The sequence below is a fragment of the Rattus norvegicus genome, chromosome 2 (assembly GCF_036323735.1).
Source record: "Rattus norvegicus strain BN/NHsdMcwi chromosome 2, GRCr8, whole genome shotgun sequence".
NCBI classification, from domain to species: domain Eukaryota; kingdom Metazoa; phylum Chordata; class Mammalia; order Rodentia; family Muridae; genus Rattus; species Rattus norvegicus.
Genome location: NC_086020.1, coordinates 58746195 through 58762757, shown reverse-complemented (window position 1 = coordinate 58762757; position 16563 = coordinate 58746195). Strand labels below are relative to the sequence as shown.

The 16563-nt window shown below is 40.6% G+C and overlaps 1 protein-coding gene and 1 pseudogene across 3 annotated transcripts in view; one reads left to right on the top strand and one right to left on the bottom strand.

The window, feature by feature from the left end:
• Wdr70 (WD repeat domain 70) overlaps positions 1-16563 on the top strand; it is a 239873-nt gene that overhangs the window by 155766 nt on the left and 67544 nt on the right. The gene's annotated exons all lie outside the window — the stretch shown is intronic.
• Positions 3907-5955, bottom strand: Pld6-ps1 (phospholipase D family, member 6, pseudogene 1; annotated as a pseudogene).

The window sequence follows — 16563 nt, the reverse complement described above, 5'->3', positions numbered from 1 at the left end:
AGTAACACTCTCCCAAATAGAAAATAGAACATAACTGTTCTTAAAGTGTACTAAAAATAAAGCAATTGCAAATACCAAATGGATACAGTTGACAGCCAAGACCCAAATCAGAGTTTTCTACTAAGGGATAATTACCATATTAATATGTATATAAAGTATTAGTAATTCCCATTAGTTTTTACAATTAATAATGGCAATAAAAAGGGAAATATCATGAAGTATTAAACAGGACAGCAATGAAACATGTTGGTGTACACCTGCACTTGTAACACTCCAGAGATGGGAACAGGAGGATCAGGAGTTCAGAGCTAACCTCAGCTACATAGGTAGTTCAGAGCCCCTGGGTTACGTGAGACTCAGTCTTAACGTCCCTTTACCCAAATAAACAGAGAAATTAGTGCTAAATGAAGGCTTTCTGGTTGGTTTATTTAAATTAGTTATGAGGAATTTTACGAACAAGTTTCTCATCATGAAATTCATTTGTATTTAATGCTTTTTCCATCTAAATATATCATAGCTCTACTCATTTTTTCATTCATGGATTATTAAAGGGATTGCCGACTGACTGTCCCAAGAGTCTTGTATAACTGAACCTTTGAAGTCTGACATCTTTTACTTAGTATAGTGATTGCCATTTTCCTTGTTATCTTTGAACATAGTAACAGTCAACTAGAGTACGGCTTTGTGGTAAAGATCACATTTACATGATTTAAGACTTAACATCAAACTGATAATAATTGATTGCCAAGTGAATTGTATTTATAAAGTTTACTGACTTAAATTGTCTGGAAACTATAGTTTTTTTTGTAGAAAAAAATTGACATATAGTTATTATTAACACTTGGGACTAACCCAATATAGCTCATCTTTTGTGTTATGCCTTCCAAAAGTGTCTTCAACTTGATAAAAAAAAACCCTTGGTTGATCATGTAGAATCATTGACTTTCATGTGTACTCAGTATTAAGGCTCAAAGATGACATGGAAAAGAATAGGCCAATGCCTGGTTAAAGGTCAGTAATGTCCTTTCATTTATTCAATACACATTCATAATCTTATTTCTATGTTATAGAAATTCAGTAAGATGTGTTGTCCCCCTCCAAAATTAATTGGGGGTGGGCTGTAGCGATGTCTCAGTGGTTGAGAGCACTTGCTGCCCTCGGGGAGGATTGAGTTTGATTCCCAGCACCCATAAGGTGACTTGACTGTTCACAATTCTAGTTCTAGAGGATCCAGGACCCTCTTCTAACAATGCACATAGATACATGCAGGCAAAACACTCACATACATAAAAATTAAAAATAAATAATTTTTAAAGTAGTTAGCTTTGTTTAATGTAACATACGGAGCTTGACTGGAGAGCGCTCTCCTTCCCAGCCCTACTCACCTGAGCATCAGTAATAACAGAACCAACACTAGCAGTACTAGACATAGGAATGGTAACTGTGTAGCAGGTAAAGCTGTCAGCCACTCTGTCACAAAAATTACTCTAACTGTTCCAGTGTACTGGGTTACACACAGCTCCATGTGCTTAGTCTTCTCTGTCTAACGGAATTTGAGGAGATCTCGGATTCTCCCTGGAAGTCTGATCCTGTAAGTTCAGATGCGATCTCTGGGGTCTCTCAGGAGTGGATGCCAGCCTTCTGTAAGGCAGGCATCCAGGAAAGACTTGAGGATTCTCTACTAAAGGTTGTTTAAAGGTACAACATACTATGGGGTTGATTTGCCTGACGGAGATCTGGGTTGTACAGGAAAGGCCTCTTATCTGTTGGTCGGCCACAGAGAATGAGCAAAGCTGAGTGAGAGGAGAGAGAACCAGGTAGAGAGACAGCAGAGGAGCACAGTCAGGACCGGATCGCCGTGAAGTGGAGGAGAGGCTGAGAAGCGATCAGTCAGTCTGGTCTCAAGCACTCAGGCAGCGAGCCACTCAGAGGCCTTCCCTCGTGAGCTGTGTTTTTAAGTGACACTACTTAAATTAAAGTACTTTTAAATTTTATATATTTCCCTTCAGAAATATATAGTGACATGCCCATATACATTGAAGGCACTAATTCATCCCGTACTATATTTATGTATTATATTTTATCACTGAGATAGTGAATCAAGGTTATAGAAAAGGCATAAAATTAAAATATTTTGCTAAGTTTAAGTGGCCATAACTTAAATTGAATTGTCATTGACTAGATAGATCAGATCTAGTAGCCAGATGACATTTTGGTATTTTTATTTTTAAATCTAGGAAGGTTTGCCTATAAACCATTTAGTGGCAGAAAAATCTGAGCTAAAACATATGGAGATACTAAATATACTTGGATGGGGCATAAATGTTTTCCCACACATAAATTGTGTTCAACAAGGGAAGGATATCTTAGACAACTTACTGAACTTCTAGTTTGAAGTTATGGCAAAAAAAAAAAAAAAAGCCACAGCAAAATTTGTGATGCTTATTTTTAAAAATTGCTATATACATATCAGCATTTTGATTGCATATGTCTGTGCATCCTGGGCAGTGCAGTGCCCACAGATGAGAAGAGAGTGTCAGGTCCATTGGTTGTGAGCAGCCATGTGGCACTGAGAACCCAACTCCACTTCTCTGTAAAAGCAGCCAGAGCTCTTAACACCACTGAGCTATCTCTTTGGCTAGGATAATCATTTTTTGTGTATATTGATAAATTATGAATAGTTTTATTTCACAAAATATAAGACAAAAAGATATGTTATATTCCTTTTCTTTTTTTATACTTGAAAATATTTATTGAAATATGCCAGAAGTTAAGGGTCCTCATTGACACTGTCACTCAAGGGACACTTTGTGATTTTATACACACATGCACAGCACACATGCACACTCCTTCCAGAGTAAACACAAGAATCCACAGGTTCCAAAAGGGTAGGAATTGTCTAACATAACTGACTCTGGTATATTACACTTTGCAGCTTCTGTTAAATCTTGGAAAATCAACATCAAGTGTCTACCACTTGTTAAACATTAACATTAAAAAGTGTGAACACCTCTGGGCATGGTGATGCATGCTTCCGTCCCAGTACCTGAGGCAGACCCAGGCAGATCTCTGTGAACTGAAGACTAGCCTGGTCTACTTAGTGAGTTCCAGGTTAGCCAAGGCTACACAACTGAGACCCTCCCCATCTCCTCCCCCGAAAAAAAAAAAGTGTTTTTTTTTTTTAAGTGAGAAAGCATGCATTGTGCAGTATCTGCTGGTAAGCTAAAGGGCACTTCATCCACTCAGACAGGCTAGGGAGCCGCATGGAACCTGTCATGCACACAAGCAACAACTAGGACAAAACTGTAGCTCATGTCACTTGACCTACTTGCATACAAAAAAATAATTCGAAACATGTCTCAGACACATGTGAGAAGCTGTTCCTCTGACTCCTGTAAATGCCCGCCAGAGCTGAGGTAACAGCCTGGGCAATCCACTTATCTCCAAGATTCCCTCTGTCTTCAACTTCTGATCCATTATTGAGCAAAAAGCCATGAGTAAATCCACTGAGTCCGCCACGGGTGCTAGAGGCGAGGTGACACCTAAGTCCACAGCATTGCTCTAAATGTGAGGGTATGGGAAGGCAAAAGCAAAGCCGCTGCAGGCGGGACCAACTGCTCGTGCTCACCAGGGACTGAACACTGCAGGGAGACGATGCCACTTACTAGGAGGCAGGTCTAATGATGCCAAGAAGCCACTGGGCCTGTAAGAGGCTGCTGCCTATCTAGGCAACTACTGGGATAGCCTACAGCACTGTCCAACACTGTCACCTCCTTCCTAACTTCCGGTGGGGAGGCACACACAGGAACGCTGTAAGCTGCTCCCCAGCCAGCCAGGAAAGGCTCAAGCAAAGCAGGAGGTAACATCACAAGGATAAGCTGGAAAACAGAGCAAGACAAAGCAGGGTCAGTGCCCTCGATGCTTTTGGGGGAGGGGGGGAGCTGTACTTAGTGGGGTCAGATTCTTCCCAGATGCGCTCAAACTCCTCCAGGAACAGCCGTACATACTCGGTGTCCTCCATAATCAGAACGTTCTCACGGCTGTTCTGGATGGTCTGTGTGGTCCAATTGAGGGAGCACCTTCTTGTTAACGATGGCAAACTTATGGTGCCTGTAGCCTAGGTCCTGGTCATGCCTTGCCTGTATACCTTGTGTAGCAGGCCGATCTGAGAGCCATTGAGGGCCATGTAGTCGCAGTCGGTGATGACCCGCAGGTGCACCCCGTGCTGGTGCAGTAGTTGCACTGCGTGTCCCAGCTGCGGGCTAGAGAAGGTGAAGAGGCAGAGCTCCAGGTTGGAGCAGCCAAGAACGCACACAGCAGGTAGCTCAGCGAAGAACTCTAGCAGTCAAGCCTTGGCGGCGCAGGTCACCTGTGAGGGGAAGAAGAGCACCTCTCACCTCACCGTGGCCGCTGCCCAACCAGCTGATCTGTTATATTCTTTTTTTTTTTTTTTTCTTTTTTCGGAGCTGGGAACTGAACCCAGGACCTGGCACTTGCTAGGCAAGTGCTCTACCACTGAGCTAAATCCCCAACCCCTGATCTGTTATATTCTTAAAGCTTCCTTCTTAGAAAGTGCACTTCTTGTACTTAGATAGTTCAAGGTGGAAGTCTTCTGACTCTCCCACCTTGTGAATACAGTAGACATTCAGTAGAAGCTGGGCTGACAGGCTTGGGGACAGAGAAGCAATCTCTTCATGAGTTGGCAACATGACACTCTCCCTTGGTATGGGCAGTAGAGAGCCCAGCCCCCCAACCCCAACCCCCATCAGCATTCACTAGAAGTACCCTGTGCTGTACACCGCAGTGTACTGCTAAGTTGTGATTATGGATAGACTCGGTATGTGAACTGCACTTTTGGTTTAAGAGTGAGTGTGTGTGTGTGTGTGTGTGTGTGTGTGTGTGTGTGTGTGTGTGTGTGTGTGTGAATGAGTGTAGTATGCATGTGCCCCTCTTTAAGTATAGACTTCAGAAATATAAAGGAGTCATTAACAAATGTCCTCAAAGACTCAAAGAAAATTATGATAGCTTTTTGACGCCAGTGCCTTTGAAGTGGAATAGATCTAGGTTTCTTATATATAAAACTTGTGCTGGTTGCATGACCGTAACACATATTTAAGAGCTTTGTTATTGTTGTTTTATTGAAGTGGGGTCTTGCGTAGCCCTGGCTATACAGACTTACTGTGTAGCTGAAGTGGTTTCCTACCACATCTGCAGGGATTAAGGTGTTTGCCATCACACCAAGCTTGACTCCTTTTGAATACTTAGTTTTTCACATCTGTAAAATGAGACAACAGTAGTTGTCAGAATAGATAACACGATAATGTAAAATGCTCAATACAGACTTCTGTATGCCAAGAATATTTGTTTACATTTGCAGTGAAATGCTCTACCCTGAGCCATACCATATCCTTCTTTGTGTGTTGACACAGGGAATTTGAAGTAGTTGAGTTTGAGAAACAGTGGCCTTATCTTCATAACATGCTAATCAGGAGTCAGGGGTTTACTCTGTACCTGAAACACAACAGTTCCTTCACCATGCTCACCGTCAGAGAACTGTTGAACCCACCCCAGAAAAGTCACTGCCTTTGGAGTTTATATTCTACAACTGGGGACGTTGGCATCATAGTCAAGTAAAGGTCAGAGCATTGGAAGAATTGTACAGCACACTTAACCAGAGTGAGCATAAGAACCATGAACATGAAGGAACCAGAACTTAAGCCGTGCAGAGCAGAGTCCCTGGTCCTTAAACAAAGCAGGAATGCATTCAAGAGTAAATTTTAAACTTTTTACTAACAGTGCCTGTGAGAGTTTGGCTTTCCTTTAACAGATTGCTAACTTACCACAGTAAAACTTAGAGGGAATTTTAGTAAGTCTTCAGAGATAGGTAACAGTTTATATCTAAATTTTAATTTACTCACCCCTGGAGACGCCAGTAAATAGCCTTGTTTTGCTCATTGGGCGTTAAGAAATACATGGTGTGGGGTGGAGAAAAGGCTTAGTAGTTAAGAGTATGATTAAGAGCACTGACTGTTCTTCTAGAGGACCCAGGTTTAATTCCCAGCTCCCATATTGCAGTTCACAACTGTCTGTATCTCTACTTTTAGAGGATCCAACACCCTCACACAGACATACATGCAGACAAAACACCGACTCATATGAAAAAAAAAAAGTTGGGCAGTGGTGGCACATGCCTTTAATTCCAGCACTTGGGCAGCTGAAGCAGGCAGACCTCTTGAGTTTGAGGCCAGCCTGGTCTATAGAGTGAGTTCCAGGACAGCCAAGGCTATAGAGAGAAACCCTGTCTTGAAACTTGCTCTCCCAACCCCCATGTATTTTCTTTAATACTATGTATAAGAAATTATTTTACCACCAACCTAAGACTACAGATGGAGGGACCCATGGCTCCAGCTACATATGTAGCAGAGAATTGGCTCATCTGGCATCAATGGGAGGGGAGACCTGTGGTCCTGTGGAGGCTTGATACCCCAGCATAAGGGGATGCTAGAGTAATGAGGTGGGAATGGGGGGGTAGTTTGTGCACCCTCATAGAGGCAAAGGGGATGGGGGATTGGGATGGGGAGGTTACAGAGGGGAACGTGGGAAGGGGGGGGCAACATTTGAAATGCAAATACATAAAATAACCAATAAAAAATGAAATTATTCTACAAAATGTTGACATTAAAAGAATTACCATGATTATAAAAACATAATCATGGAAAACAAAACTATTTCTGACCCAGGACTCATTATATAGAACAGGCTGGTCTTGAGCTTAGAACCATCATCCTACCTCACCTCCCAGTGGTTATAGTCTTGAGCCGCTATAGTCGTAAACCTAGCTTTCTTTTAGTTTCTTTAGGTAAGAAGATTCTAAAAACTTTTAAAATATCTGTTCCATTAATCTGATTTGCAATACTTGTTTTTGTAAATAAATATTTATTATAAAATTATTATAAAATAAATATAAAAATTATTATAAAAATAATTATTTATTTTATTTTTGAGATTATATTATATCATTTCCCCCTTCCCTCCCTCTAAGTTCTCCCATATACCCTTCCTTGCTCTCTTTGAAATCCATGGCCCTTTTTTCATTAATTGTTGTTACATGTATATGCTTATATATTCCTGTATAAGACCTGTTCAGTCTGTATAATTTTTCTTGTGTGTTGTTTTCAGGGACGACTAGTTGGTATTGGGTAACCAGTTAGTGCCTTCTCCTCAGAAGACAGTTTCTCCTGCTGTCAGCATGCCTTAGTTGCCTGTAGTTCTTTGCGTATGGTTGAGGCCTTATGGGCTTCCCTTATCAACCTTAGGTGTTTTTTGTTATCTTCATTCATGTCATGTTTAGACATTCATGTTGATAAAACTTTATGTGTGTAGCTTTTGACATTCCTAGGAGACACATTCTCACAGCAACATGCCTGATCTTCTTCTGGTTTTTACTATATTTCTGCCCTCTCTTCCTCAACAATTCCTGAACCTCACATGCAGATGCTATATTATATGTGTATCCACTGGGACTAGGGCCACAATTTTGATGGGTTGTGGGGTTTTGTGATGTTTTGGATTTGTTGCAAAGAGAAAGGCTCTCAATGGGTATGAGAACTAAACTTATCTATGAGCATAAGGATTAAATATTTAGGACAAATACAAATACAAATCCTTATACCAGTGAGACACTCTCTCCCCCTCTTCTTCCCCTCCCTCAGGAATGAGTGTAACCAAGGAAATAAAAGACCTCTTGATTCAGTCAGGGTTCTCTAGAGTCACAGAACTTATGAGTAGTCTCTGTATAGTAAGGGAATTTGTTATGATGATTTACGGTCTGTAGTTCAACTCCCTAACAATGATCACTTGTGAATGAAAGTCCAAGGATTCAGTAGTTGCTCAGTCCCACAAGGCAAGCAGACAAGGAAGAAGGAATCTTCCTTCTTCCAATGTCTCTATGTATGTCTCAGCAGAAGGTATGGCTCAGATTAAAGGCATGTACCACCATTCCTGGATCTGGGACTTGCTTTGTCCCTGATGACCTTAAGCTCAGAGATCTTCTTGCCTTAGTCTCCTGGGATTCATAGCCACTATACCTCAAGATCCCTATGCCAAGATCCAGGTCAGAAAATTGTATCTCCCAGCCTCAAGATCAGGATCACAGGTCAGCCTTCCAATCCTGGATTGTAGTTCATTCCAGATATAGTCAAGTTGACAACCAGGAATATCCATTACACCTCTATAATCAAAACTCGTTTTTATTGCCAGAGTCATTTGAAACGTACAGTGAATATTCCTGTATTGTCACTGTACCTTCTTGATAATTCTATAGATTCTTTCTATCTTCCTAGATAATTCTGTAGATGTCTTACTCTTTCTGATGTGGTGTCCACTAGCCCTGGTACATAGACCATATTGTATTTTTTTTCTTTGAGAGAATGATGGAGTTAAAAATAATCACAGTAATAATTTTAAAAGGGCGTGCTGACATTTAGATCTAAGGACTGTCCCTCTAGGCTAAAATGTCTTGAGAGTAGCTCATACTTTGGTTTCAACTCTGAACAGATTCTTGCCCTCTGTGTCAGCTTACCTTTTGATCTTAAAGCAGTGCTTATTCTTGACTTCAGTAAACTGTAAATTGTCCCTTCAAACTTAAAAAAGTATAGGGAATGACAAAATGAGAAAGTTAAACAAATGTGCCATTTCTGTTGCCTTAAAAAACCTTTCTTCAATGATCCCAACTAGAAATATAAGATAGTTATAAAGTACAGAAGTTGACACTGACTGGAAGAAAATTGAGATACAGGTAATATCTTTAAGAGTCTGTTTAGGATTACTTTTCCTGGACCAGAGGACGGTGGCATCCAAAGATGTAGACCATGTACTTAACATGGGCTACCCTACTGAACTACCATACTGTCCGTTCATCTGCTTTCTGGGATTATGTTCATGACAAGCACACTGCTGTTCATCTCTGGAATTAGTTTTGCTCTCAATACTCCTACTATGATTATTACTACTGACCTTTGAAAGAAGTGACTTCAGCTCTTCCTTTGGTGCATTGTGTACTTTCTTATATTTAGAATTTCTCTCTCATATTATTCTAACCCATTCAGTCTAGTTCTAATAAGTCTGAATAAGCATTCTCTGCTAGTACTTCTGATAACTAGGCACTTTTTACATACTGCTTATGGGTTCTTATAGCAAATATTTATTTCAAGAGCAACTAAGTAGGTGACGTGGTGGCTCATTTCAGTTTGCTTCTTAGCTACCGTTAACATTGGACAGCCCCAGGCACCCTGTATATTCTTGGTCTCTATAGCATAATAGTTTCCTTCCAGTGGTTAGCAGAGTTTACTATATCTTTCATGTCTTTATTTACTGAAAATGATTAATTTAATCTTCTTTTTGTACTTTTTTATTGAAAATATATTTTTCATAACATATATTTGATGCTATGTAGTTCATACAATACCAGCTTCTCTAAGATTTTCCCCACCTCCCCTCATCATCTAAATAGTAATAATAAAATAAAATGGGATAAAACAAAAATAAATCGGAATAGAACAAAACAATCAGAAGGAAAAGAGCCAAGTAAAAAAACACAAGAAACACACAGAGACACACATGTTCACAGATACAGAAATCCCATAACAACACAAACCCAGAAGCTATAATATATATTAAAAGAACTTATTAGGCAGGCGGACAGACAGGTGGGCAGGCAGGCAGAGAGACAGAGAGACAGACTGACAGGTGGGTGGGGTGGAGAAGCCTGATTGACCACTATGAGACAGACCCGCAAGGATACCATTGCCTTTGTTTCTGCTGGGCATGAGGCCTTCCCTGAAGAGTAGTTTAACTCCCCACTGAGACTCTGTCGGGGTCTTTTGCAAGTGGTTAACAATTGCAGCTAGCTTCTGACTTCTCCTTTCTACTCTGGGCCCTTGTGGTGCAGACCTGTCCAGTACCTGTGCATGTGCCACAGGCTCTATGAATTCTTACATGCCTCAGTCCTGTTATGAGTAGAAGACTTGTTTGTTTCTTCAGTGTCCTCCATCTTCACTGGTTCTTACAGTTTTCCCACCCTCTCTTCTGCAATGTTTCCTGAGCCCTGAGGAGGGGGATTTGATGCAGGCATCCACTTAGGGCTAAGTGCTCCGAGGTCTCTCACTCTCTGCACGTTGCCTGACTGTGGTTCTGTGTATTCCATCTACTTGAGAAGGACGTTTCACTGATGACGGCTGACCAAGGTACTGGTCTTTAAGTATAGCAGAATGTCGTTAGGAGTCATTTTATTGTTATGTTTCTTTTACAGAGCAGTAGTATTTGGTTTTGCCTGGGTCCCTGGTATATAGTGTCAGTTCTTGGGCACCTGAGCAGTGTCAAGGATGGGTTCCCTCTTGTGGAGTGGGCCTTAAATTCCTCTCATTAGATGCAGAAAAGTCTTGACAAAGTCCAACACCCCTTCAGGATAAAGGTCCTAAAGAGACTAGGGGTATTGAATCTTAAGTGATTTACAGCAAGCCCACAGCTAACAACCTAATTGGAGAGAAAAATCAAAGCATTTACACTAAAATCAGGAATAAGACAAAGTTGTTCACTCTCTGCTCACGTACTCAATGTAGTAGTTGAAGTCTTAGCTAGAGCAGTGAGACAACCAAAGAGATTAAGGTCATAGAAATAGGAAGGGAAGAAGGTAAAGTATTTCTATTTAAAGATGACATGATTGTATGAGTAAGTGACCCTAACATTTTCACTAGGAAACTCCTGCAGCTGATAAACACTACCAGCAAAGTAGCAGGATGCAAAAGTCAGTAACTATTCTACATACAAATGACAGACAGATGGAGAAATAATTACTTCAGAAAATAAAAAGAATACCTTTAACAGTAGCACGTATATACTAGGGATAACTCTAACCAGCCAGGGGAAAGACTTGACATAGAAGAAAGGAATTAAGATAACAGAAAATGCTTACAGATCAGAAGGATTAATATAATACAAAGCTATCCTGACAAAAGCAATCTATAGATTCAAAGCAGTTCTCCTCAAAATCCCAAAATCTTTCACAGATCTTGAAAGGAAAATTTGAGCTTCAGAAAGAAACACTAAAACCTCAGGATATCCAGAAAGATCCTGAATAATAAAAGATCTGCTGGAGGAGTCACCATTCCCAACTACATCCTGTACTACACCATTCCTGTACTGCAGAGCAATGGAGATCAAACAGCGTGGTTTTGGCACAAAAGCAGACATGTTGATCAATGGGATTGAATTGAAGATCCAGAAATGAGTCCACACACCTACAGGCACCTTATTTTTGATAACTTCTCCAAGTTTTGTGTCTGTGTATAGAACTGTGATTTCTACTATAAAAGTTGAAAGCATGGAAACCCATAGGCATTTCTATGCCCATATATTTAAGGATTTCTACTTAAAATAGACTGAAAAAGATTATCTCCAGAATGTTATTATATAGATAGAATACTAGGAACCAGGAGATTGGAAAGTATAATTAGAATCAGAATAAGAACCCTGTTGGAATCACAAAGCTAGTAGTACGCAGTAAGCACACACTTCATACTGATTGAAAAGTAGAAAAAGTGAGAAAGTTGCTTTTGTCTTATTTATAAGAGATAGGAAGAAATAGCAGGTGGGACATTGGAAGAAGAGATTCATTGAAAAGAGAGTGGAAAAGAATCATTCTGAAGAGATTTCTATTTGTTTATTAAACTGATCTTTTCCTTATTACTAGCTTAATTTCATCAAATATTTATTAATAGGTTAATAGATAAAGAGATTCAATCTCCTTAATTAAACTAATATTTACCAGCAATACTATTGTTAGGCCCATTGACTTCTTAAGATTTTGATCCAGGCAAAACTAAAAGTAATTCAAAACTGACTTATTATTTTCGTTGGAAATGGTTGGTTGTGGTGAGCATCAAATATGTAGGGAATACAGCTCCAGGTACTTACATACCCATGTGTGGAAGACAGACAGGGAGTGGAGCCAACCTTGTGTCCATCAGCAGATGAGCAGATAAACTCTGTGCACATACACAGTGGGACTTGTTCAGCAGTGAGAAAGATGAAGTCATGACTGGGCCAGACTCAGAAAGACAGATGCCAGGTGTTTTCCCTCCTGTGTGGTGATAGATTTAAAGTGCATGTGTGCGTGTGTGTGTGTGTGTGTGTGTGTGTGTGTGTGTCTGTGTCTGTGTGTGTGTGTGTGTGCGTGTGTGTGTCTGTGTGTGTGTCTCTCTGTGTGTGTGTCTGTGTGTGTGTCTCTGTGTGTGTGTGTGCGTGTGCGTGTGTCTGTGTGTGTGTCTCTGTGTGTGTGTGTCTGTGTGTGTGTCTGTGTGTGTGTGTCTGTGTGTGTGTGTTTGTGTGTGTGCGTGTGTGTGTGTCTGTGCATGTGTGCGTGCGTGTGTGTGTGTGTGTGTGTGTGTGTGTGTGTGTGATGTATTTGTTTGTTGCTCATAAAGCCGTGAAGGGGGTCTTCAGAGGAGAGGAATGGATCTCCAGGGATGTGGTAAATAGAGTAATTGAATGCATATAACCAGAAAACATAAGGGGACTAACTAGGGGAAGAGGGGAACCAGCTGGGTGGGAGGGGCATGGGATAGACAACGAGGGAGGGAGCAAGTGAGAACAAGGTAGAGAGGCACATATATGTGAAAATGTCATGACGAAACCCACTACTGTGGATGCTAACCTAAGACCTTACTGATTGTCATGCTTCAATTTTTATAGCTTCCTTTGGCATTAATAGTTTTGTTTCATCCTTCTTAAAGTAAAGAGAAAGAGTAAGAACCAGTTCCCTTCCCAGCATTTTCCATGGGAAGGTTGTTACCTGTAAGTGATTTCAGAGAAAGTAGTGAGATAGGAGTCTGTTTTATGTGGTATGCGGCCACCCTGACACTGTAGACTGTAGCCAGGCACATGCACTATAAGACTGCTGACCAAATGTAGTTCTCAGGAGGCCTGAAGTCAGAGTTGATGCTTGCCTTTTTAGGTAGCTTGAAATACCATAAAAGAAAAGCAGTAGCTCCACTTTAGAGAAGCTTCTGGTATTTGCAACTTCACCGAGCTATGCCTCCTCCTAGGACAAGAAAGTTAGCCACCACTGACATTTACAAAGCAATACTGCCAATTAGAGAATAAGTTTAATGTATTAGGACACCTTAGCTCGATAGGTCACTACCATTCCTCATTGTCCTGCATCAACTATGGCACTCACAGGTATGGACCCTGTGACAGAAAGTCCTAAAACTTCAACTATTCTTTCCAGGAAAGGAAGCTGTATTTTAGCTCTGAGTACCCTCCTAGAAGTCAGGATCATGGCCAAACTTGGTTCTGCTGGGTGTTTATTTCCTAGTGGGATCCTGCAACTTCAGGTTTCCTCAGTTTCCCTCTAGATTTTAAGGAGGTGCCCTTTAGCTTTGTTCTAGACTTTATTGTTACCATTACAGGAATTTAGTAATGGATTTTGCCTTTTGGTAATAGTGCTAACAATGCCTTTCTGGAGATTCTGGTGTGGGTAGTTTATATATTGAAATCTTAAAACATCTTTAGTAGAAATAGTTATCTCGTATTTATCAATACACAAATACAGCCTGCTCAGTGTGTATTATATTTATTTATATATATATATATATATATATATATATCAAAGAATTAAAAAAAGTTAGTAATTTTAAATGTCAAAACATCTAGACTTGGATCCCTAATCATTACAAAAGCCACATCTTAAGCTTCTGGTTTATCTGTCTGTTGCTTGTTTTTAAGGTAACTACATGAATTGGCTAGGTCTTGTGCAGTCTTGCAAGAGCACCCCAGCTTCTTTGTGTTCATTGGAGGGGCTCCCAAGAACTAGTGCACTATTTGAAGAGTGATTGGCCATTGAGGGCTGCAAGGAGAGAGAGAGTCTGTGTTCTTTGGACGTATGGCCACTGGAGTTTCCCTAGGCCTCATTAATGAGTCCACATCCATGTGTATATGGGCAGCACCATTTGTATTCAGTGGGTAAAGTAAATGAAGACAGGAAGTTGGGAGAGCCATGTGATGGTGGATGTTGGGGATTGAAAGGGAGCCATGAGGAGTTCCCTTGGATATGGTCAGATATATTCTATACGTGTATGAAAATTTAAAGGAATGAATAAAAATGTTAAAAGATAGCTACATTAATACTTCCAGCTTCCATTAGCTCTTTTTATTTTATTGTCATAAATATTTATTCTCAGTCGGGGGTTTCATAGAGCATCTAGTTCCCAAATTAAAGACACAAGACTTTTTTATTAACAATAAGCTATAAAGCACATGGCGTCTTCTCCGCTCTCCACCTTCTCCTTTCCCTCCTCAGACCCCAAGCCCAGGACCCGAAACCACACCTACCTCTTTTCTGCCGTGCTATTCATCCCATAGTTTTAAACTAAGGAGCAAGGTCACACAGCATTACCTGGTGTATGTGTAGAGGAGCAAGGTCACATAGCATTACCTGGTGTATGTGCAGATTCTCTCCTCCCTGAGGCAGCCAGTGGTGACAACATTTAGCATTACAGTACATAGTAACAGAGCAACCTCAACACTTCCCATTAGCTCTTAGTAACTTCTATTTTAGAAACCACAGTGTAGCTTAGTGATGTTTATTTGTTTGTTTATTTATTTATTCATTTATTTATTCATTCATTTGTGTCATAAGTGAATAGTTTTGGGGAATTAAACTCAGGACCTCACACATGAGAGGCAAGCACAGTTACCACTAAGGAAAACACCCAGCTCTAATTTTCTTTAAAATAATGTTGTTGCTGTTGTTATTGTTGTTGTTGTTGTTATTGGTGTGCATGTGCGAGTTGGGGTATGCACCATACATGAGGAGGTCAGGGGACAGCTTGTGGGAGTTGGTTCATGTGATCTGTATTTTGAACTTAGGTGATCAGTTTTTTGTGTGCTTTTTTTAGCTACTTAGTCACCTCCCCACTGTCTACTGTACTTCTTTTAATTCTTACTTTGTCCATTTGTATGGAACATGCTTTAAATATTCTATAATTTGCTATCTTATTATGTAGTGTTGGGGCATGACCTAACTCTGAACATTTCGGAAGGGTCTCCTGTTCATCCGTCTACACGTTCTAAACCATCTTATGGGGTATGGGTGTGTGAGGGAGGGCTGGCCTGCATTCTTTATCTATGGTGGGAGGCTCAGGGGTAGGGCTCAGCTGTCTTGAATAAGTTAAGTCTAATGGTAAATAATTTAAATAAGCATGCAAAGCATTTTACTTCCAAATTAGAGGACGGATTACTTCAGGATGTGCAGTGAGCACCCTAAGAATGGAGAACGTGCCTGTCTTGTCAGCACCTTAGCTCGGGCCCCAAGCTCCTCTGTGCATTCCCGAAAAATCACTCTCAGCATGGCCAGTTTCCTCCCGGTTTTATGTCGAAGTTCCTTCTGTTTCCCTCTACCTTTAGGAAGCCGCTCTACCATAAAGAATGATGCCATCACTTAAAAACCTAGGATTAATTCCTGTAATTCCTGTATTGACTTAAATTGCATAATAGAAATTTTGAATTTTAAAATAAAAATTTCCACAGAGAGAAGCAGAGAGAGAGAGAGAGAGAGAGAGAGAGAGAGAGCGCACAAGAGAGCTGTTCTGTGGTGGCAGTCCCTTGGCAGCTCAACTGTGAGAACTGTCTATAAGATAAAACATTAATATAACTGTTTGGTAATCTGGAATCAGTGAACACAACTGGTAATTTGGGGATTTTCTTTGGCTTTGAATAAAACATCACCATGGGCTAGAATGTGGCTTGGCTAGCACATTCTCTAGTGTGTTCTCAGTCCTGGGTCAGCCCTCAGCATTGGCTGTGTACCACCTCCACTCCTGTGCACCACTCCCGTACCAACCAATGAAAACAGCACAGTGGAACGAATGCCCTACTTTTTGCAGTTTGTTATTCGTGGGATTTTGAGTCATGACTGGAATAAATATGCCCTTTTCTTTAAAGGAAAAAGTAAGGCGATCTTGTTTCATTCATAAAAACAATCATTTGAAGCAATAATTTGCTCTTATTAATAATATCATCATCATATCATCTGTTCTTAATGAAATCATGCTTGGGAATCAAACTCAGGAGTTCTTCATAGAGGCAAGCTCAATTTCCAAGCATTTATTGCTTTTAAATTCAACCTATTCTATTAAACTTTTGCTGTGGGGCATTAGGGCCAGCAAGGTGGCTCAGCTTGTAAGGCACCTGTGGACCTTGACAGCCTGGGTTGTCTTGGAAGCTGTGTGGTGGAGGGAAGGAACCAACTCCTCTGGATGCTTTCTGACCACAAGTGCACCCTTGCTGTGCCTGGCCTGGCCTGGCCTGTGCCCTGCGCTTTCCCAAATAAAGGGTTGTTTTTACTTTAAGAAGACATTAATTTATTTTTTATCAGGAACATTGAGTTGACTCTGTGTGATGTTTGAGATGACCCTTAGAAGGGACATGAAGCTTAACATTGTGAATTTTTATTGGTAAGTTCTTTAAAAGTATAGTTTTTTTGTGTCTAACTTTATAAAAATC